We start from the raw sequence: 23498 nt of genomic DNA, 5'->3' as shown, positions 1-23498 counted from the left end.
AATATGAGAAAGCAAGAAAATGCCTTTCCTCCAAGGGAAAAGAATAACTCCTCTTCATCTGCAGACAGTACAATGGAACTCACAGAGATGTCAGATAAAGAATTTAGAATATCCATAGTGACTAAGCTAACAGAGATGGAAGAGAAAATAGACAATGAACTTCAGAACACGCAGGAGAAAAGAGCCAAAGAGTTTCAGGAGGTGAGGAAATTCTTGCACTATGTGAAAGAGGAAATACACCATAAAAAAGACTCAAATGAAACTATTAGAGATGAAGGCTGTAATACAGGAAATCAAAACCTCCCTTGAAAGTATTAAAAACAGACTAGATCATACAGAAGATCGAATCTCAGATGCAGAAGACAGAATCACTGGCTTAGAGAAATCCACCACGAAGACTGAGAAAATAGCCCAAAAAATGAGAATAATATACAAGAAATACTAGATACCATCAAACGTCCAAACATCCAGGTAATTGGTATCCCAGAAGGTGAAGAGACTAATAAGGGCATTGATAATCTATTTCATAAATTCCTGGAAAAAAACTTTCCAAACCTAGAGAGGTATTTGAAGATCCAGTCCCAAGAAATACAAAGGACCCCAAATAGAATCAACCCAAGAAGATCTTCTGCAAGATACATTATAGCCAGGTTGACCAAAACCACAAAGACAAAATACTAAAATTAGCAAGAGAGAAATACCAAGTTACCTGCAAAGGATATCCCATAAGGCTAACAGCAGACTGCTCATGGGAAACAATGCGAGTAAGGAAAGAATGGGAAAATATATTCGAAGTGTTAAGGCAAAAACAATTTCAACCAAGAATATTGTACCTGGCAAGATTATGCTTCATACAGGAAGAAAAGGCAAGAACATTCTCAGGTAAACAAAACCTGAAAGAATTTCCCAACATATGACCAGCTCTCCAAAGAAGTTCTGAAGTGAGTGCTATACCAGGAAAATGAAATACAGACACACAAAGATAAGAGTTCAAAAACAACTAAGAAAATGGCCAACTCAATGGTAGGGACAAGTCTGGAGTTGAATGTTATCTTCCAGAATTTAAACAGGAAGATAAGATCACAACAGAAGATAAATTAAGTACATGAGGCTGAACTGGTGAAACAGAATGTTATGACTTTTAACTAAAACACTACTTATTTTTTTTCTATGCTTTGTTTTCCAGATTTAAGGATTTTTGTCTTGTCTTGAGCTGTCAATAGGTTCATGTGCCTACTATTTGCTTTTTGTTTGTTTGTTTGTTTTGTTTTGTTTTGTTTTCCCTCAGTGCACATTTTATTAGATGGAAGATAACAAGGGTTAGCTCAAAGGTAAGTGGGTGACAATTGGCAAGCACACTTGTGCCAGAGAAGGGAGGCTCTGCTGGCTGTGGGAACAGGTACTTGTGAAGCTAAGGGTTTGAGTCTCCTGCTTAACTCTGACCACCAGGGGATCTTTTCTCCCATTCAGTATCACACTGTGGGCGTGAAAGAATCTGCAATAGCTAGTTCAACTTGCCCAATAGTTCTTCCAGTTCTGGCCGATCTTTGAACCTTCCCTTGAAGTCTTCTTCAGTGTGCTCTCTTACTGACACTCTGACTCCTTCAGGGAGATTGCTTTGGATTACTTCCAAGAAAATCTTTGCAAATGTAGCACTCAAAGCACTGATCTGCACCACTCGCTCATGGGTGGTAAGGACGGAGTCCAGGAACAGTTTGCTGCCTTGGTCCTACAGTTGCATCATCTCCATGGTTTTGGTGGGCATTGCATAACTTTCCTCGACTTTAATGGAGAGATGGTTGCACAGGTTGTGAGCATACTGGGCATAGCACTCTGCCAGGGCCATGCAGTCAGGTGAATGTTCAAACCCCATATTCATAATCTGTCCCTAGATTAATGGGTCTCACCTCCACTTTTCCCCTTTTCTTCTTGGGCTCCTCTGCTTTAATCAGGTGCTTGTGTCTTCCAATGCCATGGGTAGGTTTTGTCTTGTAGTGCTGACTGGCACTCAAAGAATGCCACCTGCAGAATAGATGGGATTCTCTTCTGAAGGTGTGAACCATAAAAAGGAAGAGCTCTGCTTGAAAATGGTGCTGTTTCTCAGGCACAGCTCCTTTCCCAGAGTTCCGCTCACCTTTTGCTGCTACGGTCACTGACTGTGCAAACCGAGGATCGGCCTGGCAGCGGCGATCCCTGAGTGTCTGAAAACACTCCATGGACCTTATTTGAACAGAATCCTAACCTGTTTCCTGGCTTTAAGCAAAGCTCTCTTAGCATTTTAAAAATTTATTTATTAAAGCTAAAACTGCTTTTCTTGAAATTAAAAAATGTATTTTGAAATACCTATTTAATGACTGCAGTAAGCTATATAGCATCAGCTAGGTGCTACTTTATAGTATATTCATTCTACTCAGGGTTTCACTCCTAAAGTCAGACATGTGTTCACAGATATGTATATATCAACTGAACTTGCTATTGAAAATAGTTAGATTAATATTTTGTGAATAGATAAAATGTGGAGAAAAAAAAAAAGGAAAGCAACTGTAGACACCAGAGATAGCAAGGGAGGAAGATGAGAAGTGGCAGAGGGTGAGAAATAGGGAGAAAAAAAAATATATATATATACACATATATGCATATATATGTGTGTGTGTTTATGTGTATATATATACATATATATATATACACACATATACATAATCACACATGCATGAAACAAGAAATGGAAAATTATTTGTTGACGATAACATGTATGATTAAGCCATTATACAGTGTATTCTGGATGGGAAGTCACATTTTATATGCTGTGATGATGCTCAGTGAATGAATGTAAAAAAACATCCTACAAGGGGCTGGCAGGTGGCATGTTGGTTAAGGTGCTGGACTCCCATATGGCTGACCATGGTTCGAATCCTGGACCTGGTAGCTTGCTCTCTCACTTTCTCTCTCTCTCTCTCCCCCCCTTCATCAAATTAAAAAGTACTAACAAATTAAATAAAGAAAATTAAATAAATATTTAAAAATTTTTTACAAACACCGTGATGATTACACCCTTTTATGCTAAATAACTTCTTCATATTTATTTATACCTAAGGATTTAAGTCATATGCATATTTATTTCGTTGTATTGTCTGTACTTTCATAATGCAAGAAAGTAAACATAGACTTCAGCTGCTTTGTTGACCTTTGTGTTTTCCCCAAAGTATCTACATGTGTGTGTGTGCAATTATATTAAAATAAATGTAAGAAAAAGAGGGAAAAAGAGTGAGGTTTTTTTTCTTTTTTTAGAGGTTTTCGCTATAGGGCGCGTGCACTCACCAGACAGAGACAGAGAGATAGAAAGCGAGAAATCACCCCCTGGGGGGATGACCACGCCGCAATCCCTTCTCATCCATTCTCCTCTCGGGATCTTGGGCACGCATGCACATGCTCCCGGCGTGAGTTTAAGCCACTGGGTCCGGGACGTGAACTGCTGTCGACTATGTGGGAGTCCAGCGACCTAGCCATTACGCTAACTGCTGGTCAAGAGAGAGTATTTTTTAATAGGGCACATGTGCTAGTTGGAGAGACAGAAAGCAAGAAATCACCCCCCCCCCCCGGGGGGGGGGGGATTTCTTGCTTTCTGTCTCTCCAACTAGCACATGTGCCCTATAGCAAAAACCTCTCCAAAAAAAAGGGGGATCTTGGGCATGCACACACGTGCACCCACGCTGAGTTTTAAGCCACCAGGCCCAGGACTCAAGCTACAGTCAACTATGTGAGAGTCCAGCAACATAACCATTACACTATCTGCTGGTCCCCCAAGCCCCAGTTTAAAAAAAATAAAAAATTGCCAGAGGGAGCATGTGCTCTCCAGAGAGAGAGCGAGAGGGAGCAAGAGAGCAAGAGAAGCACCTCCCACCCCCACCAGTGGGACGTGGTCATGCCACAATCTCTTCTCCTCCATGTCTTCATCCTGTAGGATTTGAGGCATGCACATACCTGTGCCTGGCATGTTTTGTAAGCCATTAGGGTCAGGATTTGAAAAGTATTTTCAACCATGTGGGACTGGCTCCCTTAACCATGAGGTCACTGGGCAAGCCCATAAGCCCTAATTTTTTATTTGATTCAACAGAAATTAATTATTGTCAAATTTCCCTAAAAGGTTTTGACTGCTTACTCTCAATATTCTTGTTTATCTCATTGTGGGTCAGTGACAAACCATTGCAGTGTGGCACTTTAAGTCTCATCATTGTGGGTTACAGCAGGGGAGATCAGTGTAAGAAGTCAGAGAAGGTACAAAACACACAGTGTGAGGATGAGCAGGACACACAGGTTGTCCTTTTGGTATTTAAGGGGGAAGCTGATCACTGTCAGTGCCTCACAGGCAGCGGAGCCCCATGGGGTCAGCAGGACCCAGGGCTGACTTGGCTTTAGAGAGACCAGATTTTGATCTTTCTAGAACACATTCATTGATCAGGCACTTGGCATTGCCCATATGCTAAAAAATTTTAGAAACCAGTCATAGAACAAAAGTCATTTTTTTTTTTAACACAAGTACACATTTCCAGGGACTAGACTCTGGTGTTTGCTATAACCATAGCGTTTTTCCAGAATGAATATTCCCAGCCATGATTAGGTTATTGAAGGAACTCCCTAGTGATGGCAGCACCCATGTCCACTAAGTGAGGTATCTCTCCCTTGGACAGTGCCTAGTAAGCACAGACAGACTTTGACAGCCTGTTACACTTCTAGGATGTTCTCTGCTGTCCATCACCACCTTAAGCAGACTGTTCAATGTACTGGTAGGAGTTACTACGTTTCTCTGATTCTAAACCACTTCTGAGGTTTTCCCAAGCCACCTTGATTGGTCTTGAATAGTCCTCAGGTTTGGGTTTTTTCTTTTATTATAATTTTAATTGACGTGTAGTAGTTTTACATATTGGTGGGGCACAGTGTGGTTTTCCCATACAAGGATGTGATGTGTAATGATAAAATCAAGGCACTGAACATCTATGCCACTAAACCACCATCTCATATATTGATCATTGCTTTGTCTTCTGTACATTTGAAATCCTATCTTCTAGCTATATTGAAATGTACATGGAATTGTCACTAACTATCATTATTCTACTGTGCTGTGTTACTCTAGAACTCATTCTCCTTCTCTACCTCAATTCTTGTCTCTATTAACTGAATTCTCCCTGGTGTCCCACACTGTCTCCTTCTCAGCTTCTAATATCCTTTAGTTTTCTTTCTTTTTTTTTTTTATCAATCTCTTTTTTATTTTTTAAGTTTCTTTCTTTCTTAAATGAGCAAGAGAGAAGCACAGAGAGAGTGTGAGAGACAATACCTTCAACAGGGTCTTGATGCTGCAATTCATCCACCTTCAGCCAGTCCTGAACCACAGGTAAGCCTGAGTTTGGTGCACTAGAGAAGATCTCCAGATGAACTAGGAACCTTCCCTTGTGGAATTGTCATGTTATACCACAGTGCCACTGTCCCGTCCTGATTCCCAGGATTTTTTTCTCTCTTTTTTTTTTTTAAATTGCCAGAGAGTATATGCACTTGCCACAGTGAAAGAGAGCTCCCCCACCCCTAAGTGGGGCATAGTTATAACACAGTCTCTTTTCTCCATTTCTCTGTCTTATCAGGATTCGGGAATGCACATACTTGACCTTGGCGTGTTTTTCAAACCATCAGAGCTGAGGCTATAGAAGTATCAGCCTCATGGGATCTGGCTCCCTACACACAAGGTTTAACCACTATGCTACAGAACTGGACTGATCCCCAGGTTTTTGTCAGCAATATATTTGTCAACTATACCAGCACAGATTGGGTCCACTGTGACTCATCCACCATAAAATAATCTCTTCCTCTTGCTTTTTTTATTTACAGTCTCTTCCTCTGCCCTCAATGTCCTGCCTTGCCTCTGCAAAGTCCTGCTCACCTTTTGGATTTCACTTCTTACATTCACTTCTCACAGCCTGCCTTGATCTCTCATCACCAAAGCTCAACTCTCCAAGCCTCTGCAAAGCAAGGCACAGACCCATGATGCTGCAAAATGCATTTCCTCTCTTCTCCCCAGTTGACTTTCATGCTTAAGTCATTGATCTTGACTTTTGTTTACTCTTAGGTCTCAAGAAGCCATTCATAGTAGAATCTGAAAAACAAAAACAGTGTTTGGTGAAATAAACTGATTTTCTAGTTCCATTCTTAAAAGTTGATGTTAGAGCACAGGGTAGTAGGAGACGTGGCTAACTTCTAATCTAGTGATGGCTCAGTGGCGGTGGTTTGGGGTGTTCTTTTCTTTTTAAAAAGTGTATGTATTGGAGCTGGCAGTGGCATGGTGGTTAAAGGAGTTGGACTCCCACATGGCCCACTAAGGTTCAAGTCTCAGACCTGGTGGCTTGCTTTCTCACTTCCTCTCTCTGTGTCTCTCTCTGATCAAACTGGAAAATAATAATGATAATAATAATAAATAAAGTTAAATAAAATAATTCTTTAAAAAATTATTTTACTTTAAAAAATAAGTGTATGTATTTATGTCTTCTATAAGTGAAAGAGAAAGAGACAGAGAGACAGAATCACAGGTCTTGACACTGTGATTCACTCCCAGCCTTAGCCAGCCCCAGATCATGAGCATTAGAGACCTCCCTTAGGAAGTCTCTAGAGGTGAACCTGGAATCTTCCCATGTGGCTCAGCCTCTCAGAGGCTTCTCATTCTACTGAGTCTCACCCAGAGGTGTTTCTTGAAAGGCAAATTGAAGACTGTAATTAGCATTAACCGGTAGGTGATGAAGGTATGTAAGAAGCAGAGTATGATAATGAAGTCAATGATTTAAGAAAAAATAGTTTTATGTGTTGAACAAAGTGAGCTAAGATTTGGGCAAAGATTGAACATGGCAGGTCAGTTAAAACAGTGACAATATCTCCGTACATGAGCCTCACAGAATCACCTGAGTAACTCCATCAATGCCTGCTCTCACCCTCCATTTGCCCACCCTGTTCTGATGTGTCGCCCTTTGCAGGCCCCATCTCTGGTCAATAATCGCTGCCATGAGGGGAGTCTGTCCTAGACCTGAGGTTCAGGGGAAAGAAATTGAGAAGACTATTGTAATTATCTAGATGTGAGGTACTAGAGGCCTGATGTGTTATTGTTACATATTTAAATAATGATTCCAACTCTATATATGAACTTTTGTGGAGGTAAAGCAAAATTTCCAATGAATAGTAACAAATAGTTACCATAAAATCTTGTTACTGAGCCAGTCAGTGATGTGGTGCTTAAGGTGGTTGGATCCCACAAGGCCAACTATCTGCACAGTTTGAGTCCCGGGCCAGACATCTTGAGAAGCATGCCAAGCATGTGTGCATGCAAGCCCAAAATCCCAAAAGGAGAAACGGAGGAGAAGGGATCACAGTGTGACTGTCCCCCATTGCAGGGATGGGGGGGTAGGGTGCTATCTCACTTTCTCTCTGTTTCTCTCTGGCAAGCTCATATGCCCTCTGGCAAAATTTTAGAAATCAAAAAATAATAAAAGTGAATTACTAGGCCAGTCATGGTGATGCAATACTCTTTGATGCCGAGGCGACCTGGAAAAGCCCTGAGTTCACATCCCAAGGTCTCCTTGTACATGCCTGGGACATTTGTATGTGTTTATATTCTGAGGCTGAGGCTGGGGGTAGGATTATGGCATGAGGACCTTGTTGAGATCTTTGTTTCTCTACCTCTCTCTTTGAGAAAGGAAGGAAGAGAGGGAGGGAAGAAGTTAGGTCCTAAAATTTGTATTAGTTTACAATAGGCTGCTGCTAGTTCCTCTATTTACTCTATTACAGTGATCTTTTACTGAATGATAAATTAACACGGTATTCTATGTGACCTAATAATTTCCATGGGAAAAACTGTCTATACTATCTAAACTGTCTTGTAGGCTTTCAGTAATTATGAACATTTTTTTCTTCAATCTAAACATTCACAAATGCATTTAAATAAAATTAAGATTATACTTCATTCTCTAAGAATTTTTATTTTATTTTATTATTATTATTTATTTAATTTGCTGTAGGGCATGTGTGCTTACCAGAAAAAGAGACAAAGTGAGAAAGGAAGCTTCCAGGTCAGGGACTTGAACTGCAGTTGGCTATATGGAAGTCCAGTGCCCTAACCACCATGCCACCTGCTGACCCCATATACTTCATTCTCTTTAGATTGAACTTGTTCAGATTCTTTTTTTTAAATGTCTATTACAAGGGAGATAACCAATATTTCTCTGCCCAAAATCTGTCAATTAAAGTCTTGAAATTGACAATTAAGGTTTTCCATTTTCAGTTCCTAACTTTTTTAGATACTTCTGTAGCAATAATTGCTGTAAGGATTATCAAGATCACATAATTTAGAACATATTACTTCCTACCTGGGCGTTTCAGAGAAGGGGTTGGGAGTTGGAGAGAAAGGTTGTTAGGCTTAAACCTGAGGCTTGAATTTTTTTGCATCCTCCCTTCTTATTAATGGCAGTTTGACTAATGGATCAGTCCAAACAGCTCTGTGTACCTTTCTGAAATACAGATCCAGGAGTCCCCTGCTGTGTGAAAGAGATACTATAATAAGTAGAAAATCACATAGAAAAGTTCTTTTTGGTTAAAGAAACTTGAAAATCCAATAGGAATTAATAGGCTGTTAAAATAAAATTCAGAATTGAGTGAAGGAATTTGGAAATGGGCAAAAGAAATATGGAATATTTCACAAATTAGTCACAGAGAATAGCACTTTATTGCTCCTACTTGTTTTGCTTGCCCTCAGATACGTATTCATCCTGGAGAGGTATCAGTGGTGTCAGTTTGTGTCTGATGTGGAAAGAAGGTCACAAAGCCAAGTTCTCAGTCGTTTGCTATTCACAATGATTGATTTATTGGGATTTAAATAAAATTTATTCTAATAGCCAGGTTTTGGGGGGATGGGGGGTAGAACAAGTGAGTTCGCAGGGCTAGGGATAACTTAAGAAATTAGCGATTTCCAAGTTTCTAACACAGGCATGTTTAGGATGTTAAAATCTAGTCATTTGCACACTTGCTGAAATTGTCACACATCCTTGGACAAATGCACAGTTAAATTCAGGATGCTGCATTGAATTTGAAGCGTATTCTGACAAGACAATCTTGATGCCCAACAACAGAGAACAGGTTAATTTAGTTGTGTTTCATCCATGCATACATATAATTCAAGCATTAAAAATTGTGGCAAATAAAATACTTGTAGTGTAATATTCATAGAAAAACAACAGGAGACAAACCTAGTTTTCATTGTTTTAGCTCTGCTTAAATGTGACATTGTATAGGGCTAGATGAACAAGGGTTACAAGTGGGATTTTTAAAGCAGTGAAGCTATGTTGTATGATACTATGATAGCGGAAACACATGATTAAACATTAGTCAAAACCCATAGACTGTACAATACCAACAGTGTCACCTAATGTAAGCTTGGTATTAATAATATATCAATAGCAGTTCATCATATGTAACAAATGTACCACACTAATGCTTGATGTTAATAATTGGTGAAACTGACTGGGAGGAGTGGGAAGAGAGGGTACAGGGGAATTCTATACTTTCTGTTCATTTTTTCTGTAACCTAAAACTGCTTTAAAAAATGAAGACTATTGGGCCATCTCATCCCAAATCTATTGGTTCTATTGGTGGTTGAAGCAACTTGATCCCACATGGCTAACCACTCAGCTCCAGTTCCAGACTTGTGGCTTAAGAAATGTGCCGGGTACATGTACATATATCCCAAAAATCCCAAAAGGAGGAAAAGGGACTGTAGCATTACTGTTTCAATGGGATGAGCTTACTCTCTCTCTTCCTGGTGAGCACAAGTGCCCTCTGGGAAATTAAAAAATAAGAATAAAAACAAAAGAAATGAAATCTGTTAATCAAAAAATATGCATATGTATGAAGACTGGAGGGAAATACAAAAAAATGTCAGCCAGACTAAGTAATCCTATAAAATAATGATGCATTCAGGTTCCTTGGGATCCCCCCTGGTCCCTATCACACCCTCCTCCTCATCACTGAGTCTCACTTCTCCAACTATGCTGGCCCATTTCATGCTGGGAAAGCCTAGGCTAGCTGCAGGTTCCATGTTGCACTAATGCAATCAGTCCTCTTGTCCCAGTTAACAGGCAGCTGAGACAGTGTGGTGCTCAGCATAATAGCTGAGAAATCACAGAAAAACACACCCAGCAAAGCTCAAAAGGGACCAATTAGCTTCCTGAAAATCCAGCATAGACCAAAGAACCTAATATTTTATTCTGAGGTTTTCATTTTCTTGTAACTGTAAACCTCCAAAGTGTACTAAAAACTCAACTTGGATAGCTTATCACAGTCACTAACAATAGACCACCAATAAATACAAAATCCGTAAGGCATTTCATGGCTCACAAAGGGGACACTTTGAGTCAGCCTCAGTCCCCTTCTCAGCCCAGCAAGGAGACTCCTGAGAGACCTATAGCGTGCAGAGAAGGAGCAAAAGTGAATGAAAGAATCCAAGAGAATGAGATGGCCCCCTTCTGCACTTGGCAGAAAAGCTGAAATATAGAGGCTTATATAACGAGAGTTCATTTCCCTCTTGTGAACGATGAGGAAAGCAGTCAGGCTGTTCTGGGCTGGCATGGTGGCCCAGCTCTGTGAAGTCCTCAGGGACCTGAGCTATTTCTAGCTCCTTGCTCTGCCATCCCTTGGGTGTGACTCTTGTCTTCCTGGTCTAAATTAGTATTAGAGCTCTATATCCACATTCCAGGCTGCCGCTGGAGGAAGAGACGAAGAAAACGGGACAAAGGCAGGTGCCTGTGGCTTGAAGGAAGGTTTCCTGATGCTAGCACAGATCACTTTGTCACTGGCCAGGGCTCAGTTGGATGGCCACACACCTGGATGCAAAGGAGCCTGGGAAGTGAGGTCTTTATTCCAAGTCTGCCATGTGCCTAGCTGAAATGTAGGGCTTGTCAAAACCTAAATAAGAGCCAGAGAAAGACTCACTAAAAGAAAATATTTATTCAGGAATGGGCAATACAATGTGGACTATCCACAGGCGTATTCAGGGAGGCAAGGGAAGGTGCCAGTTTTAAAGGAAAGATGAGGAGGGAATTGTACAAGTTGTTTTGGGACAAAGATCCTTGCCAATAAGGATCAAAACAAAAAGGGCACCCATCCAAGGTTGGACAGGCAGTTGCAGATATCCTCACAGAGGTATCTTTTGTGTAAAGTTGCAGTGGCCTTTGTGTAGGGTTGTGGTTCTGCCAGAGTCCTTGTGATAGTTGTTGTTATCAGGTACGTGTGCATGAGATCCCCTCCCTCTGCAGCCTTCCCTGGCTACATGTAGCTAGGGCTTGGTACAAGTGCCCCATTTTAAGTCTGACAACTTTCATAGTCTTCTCTACCTCAAATAGTGAGGGAGAGGGGAAGACTGGGAGCTGAAAGATACGTAGCAGCATCTGCCACAGTAGAGAATGACGGAGAGCTTGTGATCCAGCCCTCAGGACCCCCCTCAACTCTGTATGTCTCCATCTCACTCTCTTGAACTGTGTGTTCCAATCGACAAAAGGCTTTCACATGTTATCTACTTACCGTGTATTTCATTTTGATTATATGAAGTATATTAAGCATATATTACACATAAGGCAAATATCTCTATCAGTGATTATGCCCAAGCTCGGGCCCTCTCTGTCTGCCAAGAGTTGACCACCATTATCAGTTTGGCATGTGCCTGCTAAGTCTCTATCAGGAATGCTTTGCAGAGGTGCTGCTAGTGGTGAGCTCTCTGTGGTCCTCTCAACTGCACAGCCAATAAGCACAGCTCTACTAACAATGCCAAGCTCTGGTCCCATCTGGGAAATACTGGTTCTAAGGCCAAAGGAAGTTGGACTTTTGAGCATGGCAAACTTGTTTGCTGTTTGTTTTTAGGCAAATTACAACTTCTTAAACAGATTATTGACACCTGCACAGTGTGGGGAACCTTAAAAGAAATAATACATACAAAGCACTTGGCCTAGAGCCTGGTGCACCATCTTACCAGTTTATGGTAATACTTCCTTATGCAGATAAAAAGTAAGTCAATCCCAGCCCAGCTGTGGTGGTGCAAGTCATGGGTGCAGCTCTGTGATGCTGGAGTCATGGGGGAGGCCTGGGTTTGGAGCCAGGGTTAACCAGAACCTGCCTTTCAGGTGTGCTTGAGTGGCTGGGAGACTGTGGAAGGGATTGAAGTGTGGCAAGGTCCTGTTAAGAATACCTCTCTGTCTTTATCTAAAAGAAAGACAGGAAGGAAGGATGGAAGGAAGGAAGGAAGGAAGGAAGGAAGGAAAAAGTAAAGGAAAGAAAAGGAAAGGAAAGGAAAGGAAAGGAAAGGAAAGGAAAGGAAAGGAAAGGAAAGGAGTCACTTGTGTCTGATGGAAGAGTAGGTCATCAGGTCCTGCCCAGTGCTCAGCCAACCAGTTGCAGAGCGCTGAGTGGGAGTGCTGAGTGGGGAGGAGATAACCGTCCATGTGCTCTCCCTGAACTGCCAGCTTTACATGCTGTTACAGTTGGATCTTTGCCCTAAACTTTTTTTTTCCTTTACTACTTGAAGGTATTCTTGGTTTAAGTTTGTTGTGGTAGTAAAAAGATAATTTTTCCAAGTTTGTTTTGTGCTTTTGAAATTTGGAATTACCATACATATCAGAATCTTTTCTAATATGAATATGCTTAGGTACTAAGGAAGGGGATGAAAGATTTTCAGAATCACAGATGTAGTTTTGTTTTGTTTTGCTATAGGGTGCCTGCACTCAACAGAGTCAGACAGAGACAGAGGGAGAGAGAGGGAAGGTGAAAAAGCACCACCCCATGGGGTTGCAATCCCTTCTCCTTCATTTTTTTGGGATTTGGGGCCCTCATGCACAAGTGCCAGGCATGTTTTTCAAGCCTCCAGGTCTGGGACTTGAACTGTACAGTTGGCCATGTGGGATCCAGCCACCTTAACCTCTATACCATCTGCAGGCCCACAGATGCAGTCTTAATGAGAAAAGAGTAGGAGAAATTGGAACTGTCTTTTCCCTGGCTTATAGGAAAGAAATAGCATGTGTCGTTACCAAATGTGATAATCTAACGTGCATCTTGCTGTTGTTGTTATAAACATAAAAGAATCTACACATTCAAATTAGTACAGCCCTCCAACTTAGTAATTTTGGAAAACTACCTGTGTTTCCAAGAAGTCGACTATTTCTCAGTTACCATCAACCCCTATCTTATTTCAACTCTACCTCCTAGGTTCTGGGTGGGTGAGTGCTGGTGTCTGTCCTCTGTAGGTACTCTGCCTCCTCACCCCCATTTAACTCATTTCTGATTGAAGCAGGAGGTAAACTAAGATCTCTAACCCCACCAGCATTTGGCGTGGTTGAGTGCCTTCTCTGTGCCAAGCTACCCTGCCAAGTTTGGAGTTTGCGAGATGAATATGCTACAGTCTCTGCCCTAAAGGAGCAGGGAAGGGATAAAACCTATACACCCATGGTCCTGCTGCTTCCAAAGGGTAAAATCATCAAATGTCATGGAATTGAGACCAAGTCATGGTTGAGGTGCTGGACTCCCATGTGGCTAAACGCAGCTCGAGTCCATACTCAGCAGCTTGAAACTCATACTGGGCATGTGTACGTGCACACCCAAAATCCCCAAAGGAGAGTGGAAGAGAAGAGATTGTGGCATGGCCATTCCCCCCGGGGGGTAATTTCTCACTTTCTTTCTCTCTGTCTTTCTGACAAATGCATGTACTCTAGAGCAAAAATATTAAAAAAAAAAAAAAAAGAAGAAGAAGAACCCTAGGGAATGACTTCCACTATGTAATAGACCACTTGGAAGACTAAGTATGTATAGCGTTCAGAAAAGGGTGAGGGAAGAGGAGGATCCAAGGAACAAGAGAGGCGAGTTCTGCAAGGCTGTGGGAGGACTGACCGTGCCATGTGCATGGAACTGACTAAGCTGTGGATGGAAAAGTGTGCAAGAGGCGGGGGAACGCAATGCTCATTCATAAACTTTGCCAGAGACTGTCAAGGGACAGAGCAGAGAGGAAGTCCGACATTAGGGAGTTGAAGTGGGAGCAGGAAGTCAGAGCTGTGAGTGAAATGGGTGTCTGCCTGTGTATCTGTCTCTCTGTCTTTCATCCTCAGCTTACAGGAGAGTAATGAGGAGAATGATACGACTAAGATGCTGATGCAAATCCCACTGTCAGCACTCTCTTTCAGTGCTGAATTACTGAATCTGGATAATCTACTGAACCTTTTGAATCATGATAAAGATAAGTTTAACTTATTGAGAGAAAGGGGGTGGGTATCAGGCTGAGGGAGAGCTTTTGGTTGAGCATAGCCCTAATAAGACCATGTTAGGGAATTTAAGTCTCCATTAATCAATTAATATTCTCTTTAAGAACAGTTAATAAGCCCTAAACCCAAGGCAACGATTTGGTAAATGGATAGTCCATGCTCTATTAGCTCCCCTGGGATTGCAGAGAATCCTAAAGGGTGTGATGGCTCTATAGATGACTTATTCCACAGCTGGCATCCCTATTTTTGGCTAACAGAGCCCAATTCTGTTGGTGTGGCAGTTTGCCCAGCAGTATAAATTGTGATTGTTTTAAGACAATCAACACAATGCTGTTTCTTTTTGCCAGCAACTGGTCTAGGGATGTATGTGTGTGTGTCACAGCCCTAGCAATGAAATGTTGGTGAGAGAAAAGTAAATGGAAAGTCCCCTTTCTGCCCTTACTTTCCATTCAGTTTGGGTCATAAAAACCACTGTAGGGAACCGTTCCGTTTTGGTGGTGCAGATGATAGCGTACTAAACTGCAGGGCTGGGAGCCACATGGCTGACTGCAGGTTTGGAACCCAAGTCAACCTGAAAATATGCCAGATGTGCATGCTTCCAAGATCCTGACAAGCTGGAGGGCTGGGGAAGAGGACTATGCTGCGATGAGACTTTGTGCATCTCTCTCTCATGCACTCACATGCTCTTTGTTATGCATACAATAAGTTAAAACATAATAATTATAAGGAAGTTCAATGAAGCTCTGACTTTTTAAATAATATTCCTTTGATACATTTTTTTAAGGTTTTTGCAGTAGGGCACTTGCACATGAGACAGTGAGAGAGGAAGTGAGAAATCAGCCCCAGAGGGGATGGCCATGCCGCAATCTCTTTTCCTCCATTCTCTTGGGATTTTGGCATGCATGCACATGCGCCCAGTGTGTTTCAAGCCTCTGGGTCTGGGACTTGAACTGCAGTAAGCCTTGTGGGAGTCCAGCACCTTAACCATTATGCCACCTACTGGCCTCAACCTTTGATATATTTTTAGAAAAATAAAATTTCAGATTATTTTAAAAACAAATTTGCAGGTGCTCTTGCTTTACAGAATGTTATTTAGCATATAGACAATCTGAAACAGACCTTGAGCAAACTACATGAGGGAGCTTCAATTTCCTCATTGATAGCTGGGTGGGGGAGGGGGCAAGAACAGCTACCAAGGGCCTAATGTGAGAACAAAGGATGTGTAAATTGTCTAATGAACAAGTTATAGTGCCCACTCCTATTTTCCAGAGGGTTCTTTACATGCCCTCACTCCCCACTCCTCCACCTTCCCTAGGAGAGACTAGGAATAGCTAGGGCCTTGGGTCAATTACTGACAGCCAGTCCCCTTCCCGGGGCACCCTCAGAGACCTGATCTCACCCTCCATGGCTCCAGGCCACACAATTGCTAGGTCCATGGTAGTTTTCCTATAGGTCTGCCACAGCCTGCTGACTCAGGCACACCCACACCTCAGCCTGCCACACTCCCCAGATGGTCCCTAGTGAACCCACAGACACGGTGCCCAGGGCTCATGGCCCTCCCTGCCTGCCCCAGGGCCTGCAGCAGCCCAGTTCCTCTAGTCCCTGCAAGCCTGCTCCCAGCTCTGGCTCTGCCCACTGCCCAGTCAGCAGAATTCTCCTGGACCTTCCCCTGGGCCTCATGCTGGTCCTGGATAGCAGGTGACAGGAAACCAGCCTCACTCTGTGACTAATAGCCCACAAAATAAACTCCATGGCCCGAAGGTTAACACCTCTTGGGGAAGAGGCCTTGTGTCTGTGTCTCTGTCTGTCTTTCATCCTCAGCCTAGAAAGACAGTACGAGTAACGAGGAGAATGTGTACAGAAACCAAGATGATGTTGTAAATCCCACTGTCAGCGCTCTATTTCAGGGCTGAATTACTGAATTTGGGCAATCTATTTAACCTTTTTAATCATGATAAAGATGATAATGGTACCTAATATTTATTGCTTATTTCTCTGCTAAGCACTTTGCAAAGTATTATTTCCCTTTAAAAAATAATTATTTTATTGAACTTTATTTATTTTAATTTGACCAGAGAGGGACAGAGTGAGAGAGAGAGAAACGAAGAAGGCAAGCCGCCAGGTCCAGGACTTGAACCGCAGTCAGTCATGTGGGAGTCCAGTGCCTTTGACCACCACCACCACCACCTGGTGGCTCTGCAAAGTATTATTTCAATCTTGTTACTCTATGAGGGAAGTTGGGAGGTTTTTGTTTTTGTTTTTGTTTGTTTGTTTGTTTTTTAGTTAGGGAGAGAGAGAGCAGAGAGAGAGGTTTTTCTGACTGGGTCTCACTGTGTCACAATGCTCCCACCCCTAGCCTCCTAGTTAGCTAGGATTACAGGTGCACACCACCATGCCTGGTCTGTTTAGGTTGGTCTGAAAACTGATCCCAGATCTCTCAAGGGGCCCAGGCTCTCACAGTACTGCTCTACCACTTGTGCCACTGTGCTGGGACTGTTTTCTCCATTTTAAAGAGGAGGACGAGCCCAGGACAGAGAGTTAAGTGGCTTACTCAGAGACACAGCTACTGGGTAGAGTACCTTGACTCTGGAACCCAGACTCCCTGTGACTAAACTTTCTTATTTGTGAAATGTGCACAATAAAAACAACCTCGAATAACGGATCAAGAGTTAGAGATGTAGGGGGCACGTGGTGGCACAGTAATTATGCAACCAAACCCATATGGGATAGGCTGGGTTCATATTCCTGGACCTCCCTGAGCACACTAGGTATATCCATGCATGTGCCCCTAACAGCTGAGGCTGGGGGTGGGCCACAGCATGGAGGTTGGGTGACTCTTAATTTCTCATGGAAGGAATAAATGAATATAAAAATGTTTTGACTGCATCTTTAAAAAAAAAAAAAAAACTAAGAGACTTAAAATTTCTACAATCTCCTACTAGAGGCTCAGCAATACCAGCTCTTTCTTGCTGTCTTCCCTTCTAAAGGAATCAATTTACACGTTAGGACAGTGGTTCTCAATATAGATTTGTCCCCAAGGCAGACATTCCCTGGGATGAGCTGCTTTGCCATGGGAATTGCAGTTGATGCTTTTGAGAACCCTTTATCAGCTCTTTTGAAAGAGTTCTGCAGATGTCAGTCCCCTTCAACTCAGTTAGTCAAACACACAGACACCAGCAGTGCTATTGAGAATGATGTCTGTCAGAAACACACTTACTCTGAGAGGACAGCCATTATTTATTTCATTTTACATTTTGGATTACATTTATTTCTTCCATGATCAAAAGAGACAGAGACACAGAGAAATAGGGAGACAGGCATTCCCCCTACTAGGGTCTCTATGCCACACTTCACCCCTAGCCTTGGCCAGTCCCAGATCATGGGTGTACATGTGCCCAGTGTACTCAGGGAAGCCTCTGGACACAAATCCAGAACCTTCCCATGAGGTTGACCTCACGGAGTGTCGTGTTTTACCATTGTTTCGCAGTCCTGTCCCAGGACAAACTTTATTAATGGGGGCTAGACATTGACTGTTCAGTCAGGTCTATAGAGAGGAGGGGGGTGCAGATACCAATCTTGTATGAAGTCCCTCAGAGTTCACTCAAGTGTATAATTTAGAACCACACATAAAAGTGACTTTTTTGAGAATGACTCAAAATTACTGAAATGAAACTTTTTTCTTTCCAAAATGTGAGAGCAAAGTGCTCCAGGACCTACCCACACACTGGTTTTCTCCACCCTCTCTTAAAAGCGTTCAGAAGTTTGGTTTTCCCTCCCTTCCCTCATTCATGTCTTTCCTGGAACCGTTGAAAATAGCATAATTTGGAGCGGGTTTTTTTCCCTTTCTCTTTTGGTCTAAGTGGTCTGTGAGTTTATTTCATTCCAGATGTTTCTCCCCAACATGCCTTTTGAAAGCAACCCAGAATTATTTTTAAACATAATTTGGAGGCTTCCAAATAAAACAAATATCCCAATTGCTTGTGGGTTGACAAGTTACAAGCCCTTGCTTGGTGGTGGAGAGAGCAGAGAACAGCCAGCATGGAGCCAGCAGGGATGGCTCTGGGGCCGAGTGAGGTCTCTGAACTTGCCATGTGGCTCTGGCATGCCTGCCCCTGTTCTCTCTCTTTACCTTTTGAGTACCAAGCCTGGAGCCTTCTGGCTGCCCCCTAGGGTGCCCACCTGAGTAATGTACTTTTGTTCCATGAAACACACTATTTCGGTCTGCTGAATTTTGTCTGCATTCTTCCTTCCTCGAGCTAATCTGACAGAAGTGATTCACATTAGGATGATACCATAACATACCTCCCCTCTCAATTAACACACTCTCAGGATCCTTCAAGCCTCAAGCCACTGGCTTTCAATTCTGGCTGCACATTAGAATCACCCAAAGAACATATTAAGACACAAAATTCCAAGTCCAGATCTGGAAGTAATGCCTTAGAAATAGGATTTAAAACAAAACAAAACCATGACAAACTAGTTTCTCTGTTTTTGTTATTGGTGATGTAAACATTACAGAGATGTTTTAAATGAAAGACAGAAACAAAACCCAAAACCTTTCCCTTCCTCTTCAATATTCCAATCCCACTCCTCAGTAGCCAACATAGTTAACAGTTTCATGCGTCTGTTTTCAGTTGTCTGTGCATTTTGCTAAGTTGCATGCTTATATTTTACTCACGTGTAATCGAATTGTCACATTTGCTTTTTCCCATCCCCAGTAAACCTTGGAAAGGCTTCCACGTTGTCACTACCAGCTGAGCCTGTGGATGGGTCTCCATTTTCTGGTCAACAATGAAACTCAGGCCTGGGGAAGGACCTGCAGGAGGGGTAACGCCCCCATGGGGGATGAGGTGGTCCGTGCTCTCTAGCCTCTCCTCTAACTTTCAGAGCCTCTTAAGAAAATGTACGTTTGATGGACCAGCTGGTGACATGGTGGTTAAGGAATAGATCCCACATGATTGACTGTGTGGCTCAAGTCCTGAACCCAACAGCTTGAAAAATATGAAAGGCTTGTGTGCATGCACGCCCAAAATCCTGAGAAGAGGTGAAGAGATTGCTGTGTGGCCATCCCCCCAACGGGTGATTTCTCATGTTCCTGCTCCTTCTTCCTCTCTGGCAAGTGCAAATGCCCTATAGCAAATTTAAAAAATAAATAAATGAATAAATAAGAAGATGTATTTTTGGAAGAGGAAACTTTCCGCTCACTTGTACTCAGAGTGGTTTTCTACTTGTGTAGAAATGCCTTATTAGAGACATTAGGTCTCCAGCTGGATTTCTTCCTCATTGCTTTCCCCGGGAGCCAATGACTGTCTATAAAATAACACCATAGCACGTCACTCCTCCCGGGCCATATGTTTACGAAATTCTGTGTAAGTTACAGGGAAGTGTGTGTGTTGGAGAAGACTTCAGGTACATCTTCGTTCACTTGAATATGAGCTGCAGGAACATTCTAGAGGACCTGGGGAGGTGAGTTTACCTGGCTATTTCCTCAGTATATAAGAAGATTGGGCATATCTCAGGGGGACAGTTTTGAGTGTGAATCTACATTCACCAAAGACAACAAAACTGGAGCAAGCAATTAGATTTCTTAAAATAATGTCTGGTTTCTCAGTGTGGCAGAGGGATTCCCCTCTGGCTTTTGGACTGTTTTCATATTCTGCCATGTGGAAGGGTCAAGGTGGAGAGAAAGCCTCCCTGGAGGCCTGGCTTTCTCACTGCCTTGGTGTGTGATGTCACATGAGTCTTTTCACCTCACTGGGGACCAGTCTCCTCATCTATGAAATGAGGTGAATAAGTTCATATTTAAGGTCCTTCCTGGCTTTAAAAGTCACAGTGTCATGGCTATGGCCGTCTACAAACTAGAAAGGAATTGAACAAAATTACAGCTGAATTTGATTCTTAGGAAAGCAGGTGGTGGAATCCCATTACCGAGCTGGAGCCTTCTTATTACTTTGTTTTCCTGAATGGCATAGCTTTTTTTTTCCTTTCAAGCCTTTCTGTGACCTGCAGATTTAGAGCTTTTGACCTCCATGGTTGAGCTTGCTTTCTTCCGTAATTGCCACCACCGTGTCATTAGGATGTTGTCCAATTTAACGCGTTGAAAGATAATTATGTCCTATATGTATTGGCTGAAAGAGTGCACTAAGAATGATATTTTAGGAAGCACTTGGGAGTTTCAGGAAGAGACACCTGGGTTTGAATTCTGCCTTGTAGCATCTGGGGATCTGGTTGTAAATAGAAACTGCTGCTGGTTAGCTTAAGTGGAGAAAGAATTTATGTGACAAGTAGTGGGTAAGTCACACAATCATGGGGCAGGGGGAAGTGCTGGCTAGTGCAGGACTCAAAGGAGGTGGGGCACAGTCAAGAGGCTGCGCTGGGGGACCTGATGGTGCACAGGGTGAAATGTGATGCTCCGTGAGGCTGACCCACATGGGAAGGTTCTGGATTCACGTCTGGAGATCTCCTTGAGCACATAGGCACAGAAGTACTCATGATCTGGGACTGGCTGAGGGCTGGGGGTGGCACTGACAGGGCTTATTGGGGGTTTCTCTTTTCTATCTCTTTCATTCATGGAAGAAATTAATAAATAAAACTTAAAAACTGAAAAGAGAGTCTGCCTCAGGAGCTACCACCTTGGGAAGGGCACTTGCCACTGCACTTTATATAGTCCTAACTGACTGTGTGCCTTGGCACAGCTTCATAAGGGGTCGAATTTTAAGCAACCCGAGAGTGCAAAGAAAGAATGTCTTCCCCTTCAGTGTGGCTTCCAGAGTGGGCAGTGGAAAATGCCTTCCACTTCGTTTCTCCCGAACAATAAGATCCATAATTGGGCATCCATATACGAAGAAAAAGAACCTTGATTCTTATCTTGTATCACATTCAAAAACTAACTTCAGTGGAACCATAGACCTAAATATGAGATTGAAACCTACATAACTGCTAGAAGAAAGCACAGGATACGTATAAGATGCTGCACGGCCCAAATGACAAATGTGAGCCATGTGGTTCTACCACCACCTCCTACTACTAGCTGTGGGACCTTGGTAAAATGAGGAGGAGAACAGTCCTCACCTCTTGAGGCAGCTGTGTGGATTCAGTAGGGACATGAAGAAAAGCCTCAGGCCAGGACCCCCTGCAGTGATGGTCTCTGGAGCCTAAACTGAGACTTGCACATTCCTGGATTCTTGGGCATATCCCAGTCTGCAAATATCTATCAGCATTGGGATGGGAGATATTTCTAAGGAGACACGTCATTTTGACACTTCTTGCTTTTTGCTGCTTTGAGAGCCCGGAGAGTCAGTCCTCCCCACCTGTACAGTGGATATGGGTAGCTGTAGATGGGGAGAGGATCAGGCAGAGGCTCGAGAGAGAAGATTGGGGATTCTCCTGAGATACCCCTGGGAGCTCTGAACAATATCTCTGATGAGATTTCCATGGCTAAGTCCTGCAGGCCTGCATCAGGTGGGAGGCCTGTGCTGGTGACATCTGTTAAAGTGGGTTCATTTGTCCCTCTGGCTGCTAGGCCTGAGAGAATTTGGTATGCACTGATATCCTCTCCACAGATTCTTGTTATATCCCTTCAACATTGGCAGAGCAAATGCTAACAGGCTTGTTCACCCTCCTCAGGAAGAAACTGAGGCTAAAGAACTGAAAGAACCTTGCTGCAGTTCACTCTGCTCAGGTCGTGGCGTGGCCTGCTTTCCTGACCCTGAGCCCAGCATCCTTCCTACCATCCAACATTTCTTCCTTTCTGGTACCTCCATGATTAGAACACCTGGGCTTTCTCAACTAACAATGGGCGGCATAAATAAACACACGGTCATTTCCCCACATTTCCGTGCAGGTCCACTGCAGATGGCAGAGTCCTTTCTTTGAACACACAGCATGAAAAGGCATCTTGCAGAGTGGAAAGAGAGTTTTGGCATTAATCATCAGGGAACAGCGGAAACTGGCTTTGCAGGAGGTGGAATGGACTCCAGGGAAGACAGGCAGCCCAAGCCTGTTGTCAGAAGGCCCATGGTGATGGGAAGTCAGGACTGTCATTCCAGGGCCTCGGTGGACAGAGGGCTTCTGTTGCGCCAGGGAACAGGTGTTTGGGCTCGGTTACCCAAGGTGAGCACCGTCTGCTGCTGTCCCCTGCAGAGACTGGACTGAAGCTCCAAGTGCATTATTTGTAGGACAGGATCCTGCCCTGCCCTGAGGCTGAGGCCAAGGTTGGGGCGGGCGGGGGTGGGTGCTGCCTGAAAAGGCTCTGGAATTGTCTATGTATCCAGCAAGCCCAGGAGGAGGAACTTAGTAGGCCCTGGGAGAAAGAAGAGGTCAGAGGTTAAGAGGGAGAGGCAGGTCCTTGTGTCAGGCTGGAAGGCTGTATTAAAATTGGGCGCAGAGAGGGAATGGTGTCAGTAGCCACTGATGGGGTGGCTGGATGTTGGGTAGTGGTAAAAACGTAATGTTCTAAAAGCAGACCCCTGGGAAGGTTATCAGTTCATGTCCTGAGACCTCCCTTAAGAACAGCAGGTACATGTGTGCCATGATCCAGGCTGGCTAAAGCTTGGGGTAGATTGCAGTGTTGGGACCCTGTTGGGAGTGCTGTCTCTTTGTTGCTATCTCTCACTCATGGAATAAATGAATAAACTTAAAAAAAAAATAGCCAGTGAGGATGAGGACAGTGGGGATGAATCCCTCGTATAGGACCCCTGTGCTTAGTAGAGAGTAGGTGATTGATGACTATTTATTGAGGGGTTAACCTAATAGTTCAGAAGGGGCTGGAGAGTGGCAGTGGTAAAATGTGACATTCTGTGAGGTTGACTCATGTGGGAGGGCTCCAGATTCATATTCAGAGACCATCCTGAGAACACTGGGCATGGACGTGCCCATGATCCGGGGATGGGGCTATGGTAGGCAAGATTGGGGAGGAAGGTCTGTTTGGCTGAGTCCCTCTGGAGGGACACTCTGCTCCGGAGCCCAGGGGCTGCCACTGTTGTTCATTCTGTGATTATGGGAAACATGCTCCATGAAGGACATAAATCCCCACAGATGAGGATACCTTAGCAGCCTGCACTTGTCAGCTGAAAAGGGAAAAGTCAGCATTTGTCTAATGCTCTGGAATTTTAACACACAAATAATCTAGGAGTATGTTTTAAATGAAGAGAGAAGAGGGAAAGCGAAAAAAAAAAG

At 43.2% G+C, this 23498-nt stretch overlaps 1 pseudogene; it reads right to left on the bottom strand.

The window, feature by feature from the left end:
* Nucleotides 1–1504: 1504 nt before the first annotated feature.
* Nucleotides 1505–20892, bottom strand: LOC102498930 (39S ribosomal protein L48, mitochondrial-like; annotated as a pseudogene).
* Nucleotides 20893–23498: the final 2606 nt, after the last annotated feature.

The sequence above is a fragment of the Tupaia chinensis genome, unplaced genomic scaffold, assembly GCF_000334495.1.
Source record: "Tupaia chinensis unplaced genomic scaffold, TupChi_1.0 Scaffold147282_1, whole genome shotgun sequence".
In the NCBI taxonomy this organism is placed as follows: Eukaryota; Metazoa; Chordata; class Mammalia; order Scandentia; family Tupaiidae; genus Tupaia; species Tupaia belangeri.
This window is presented reverse-complemented; position numbering and strand designations above follow the sequence as displayed.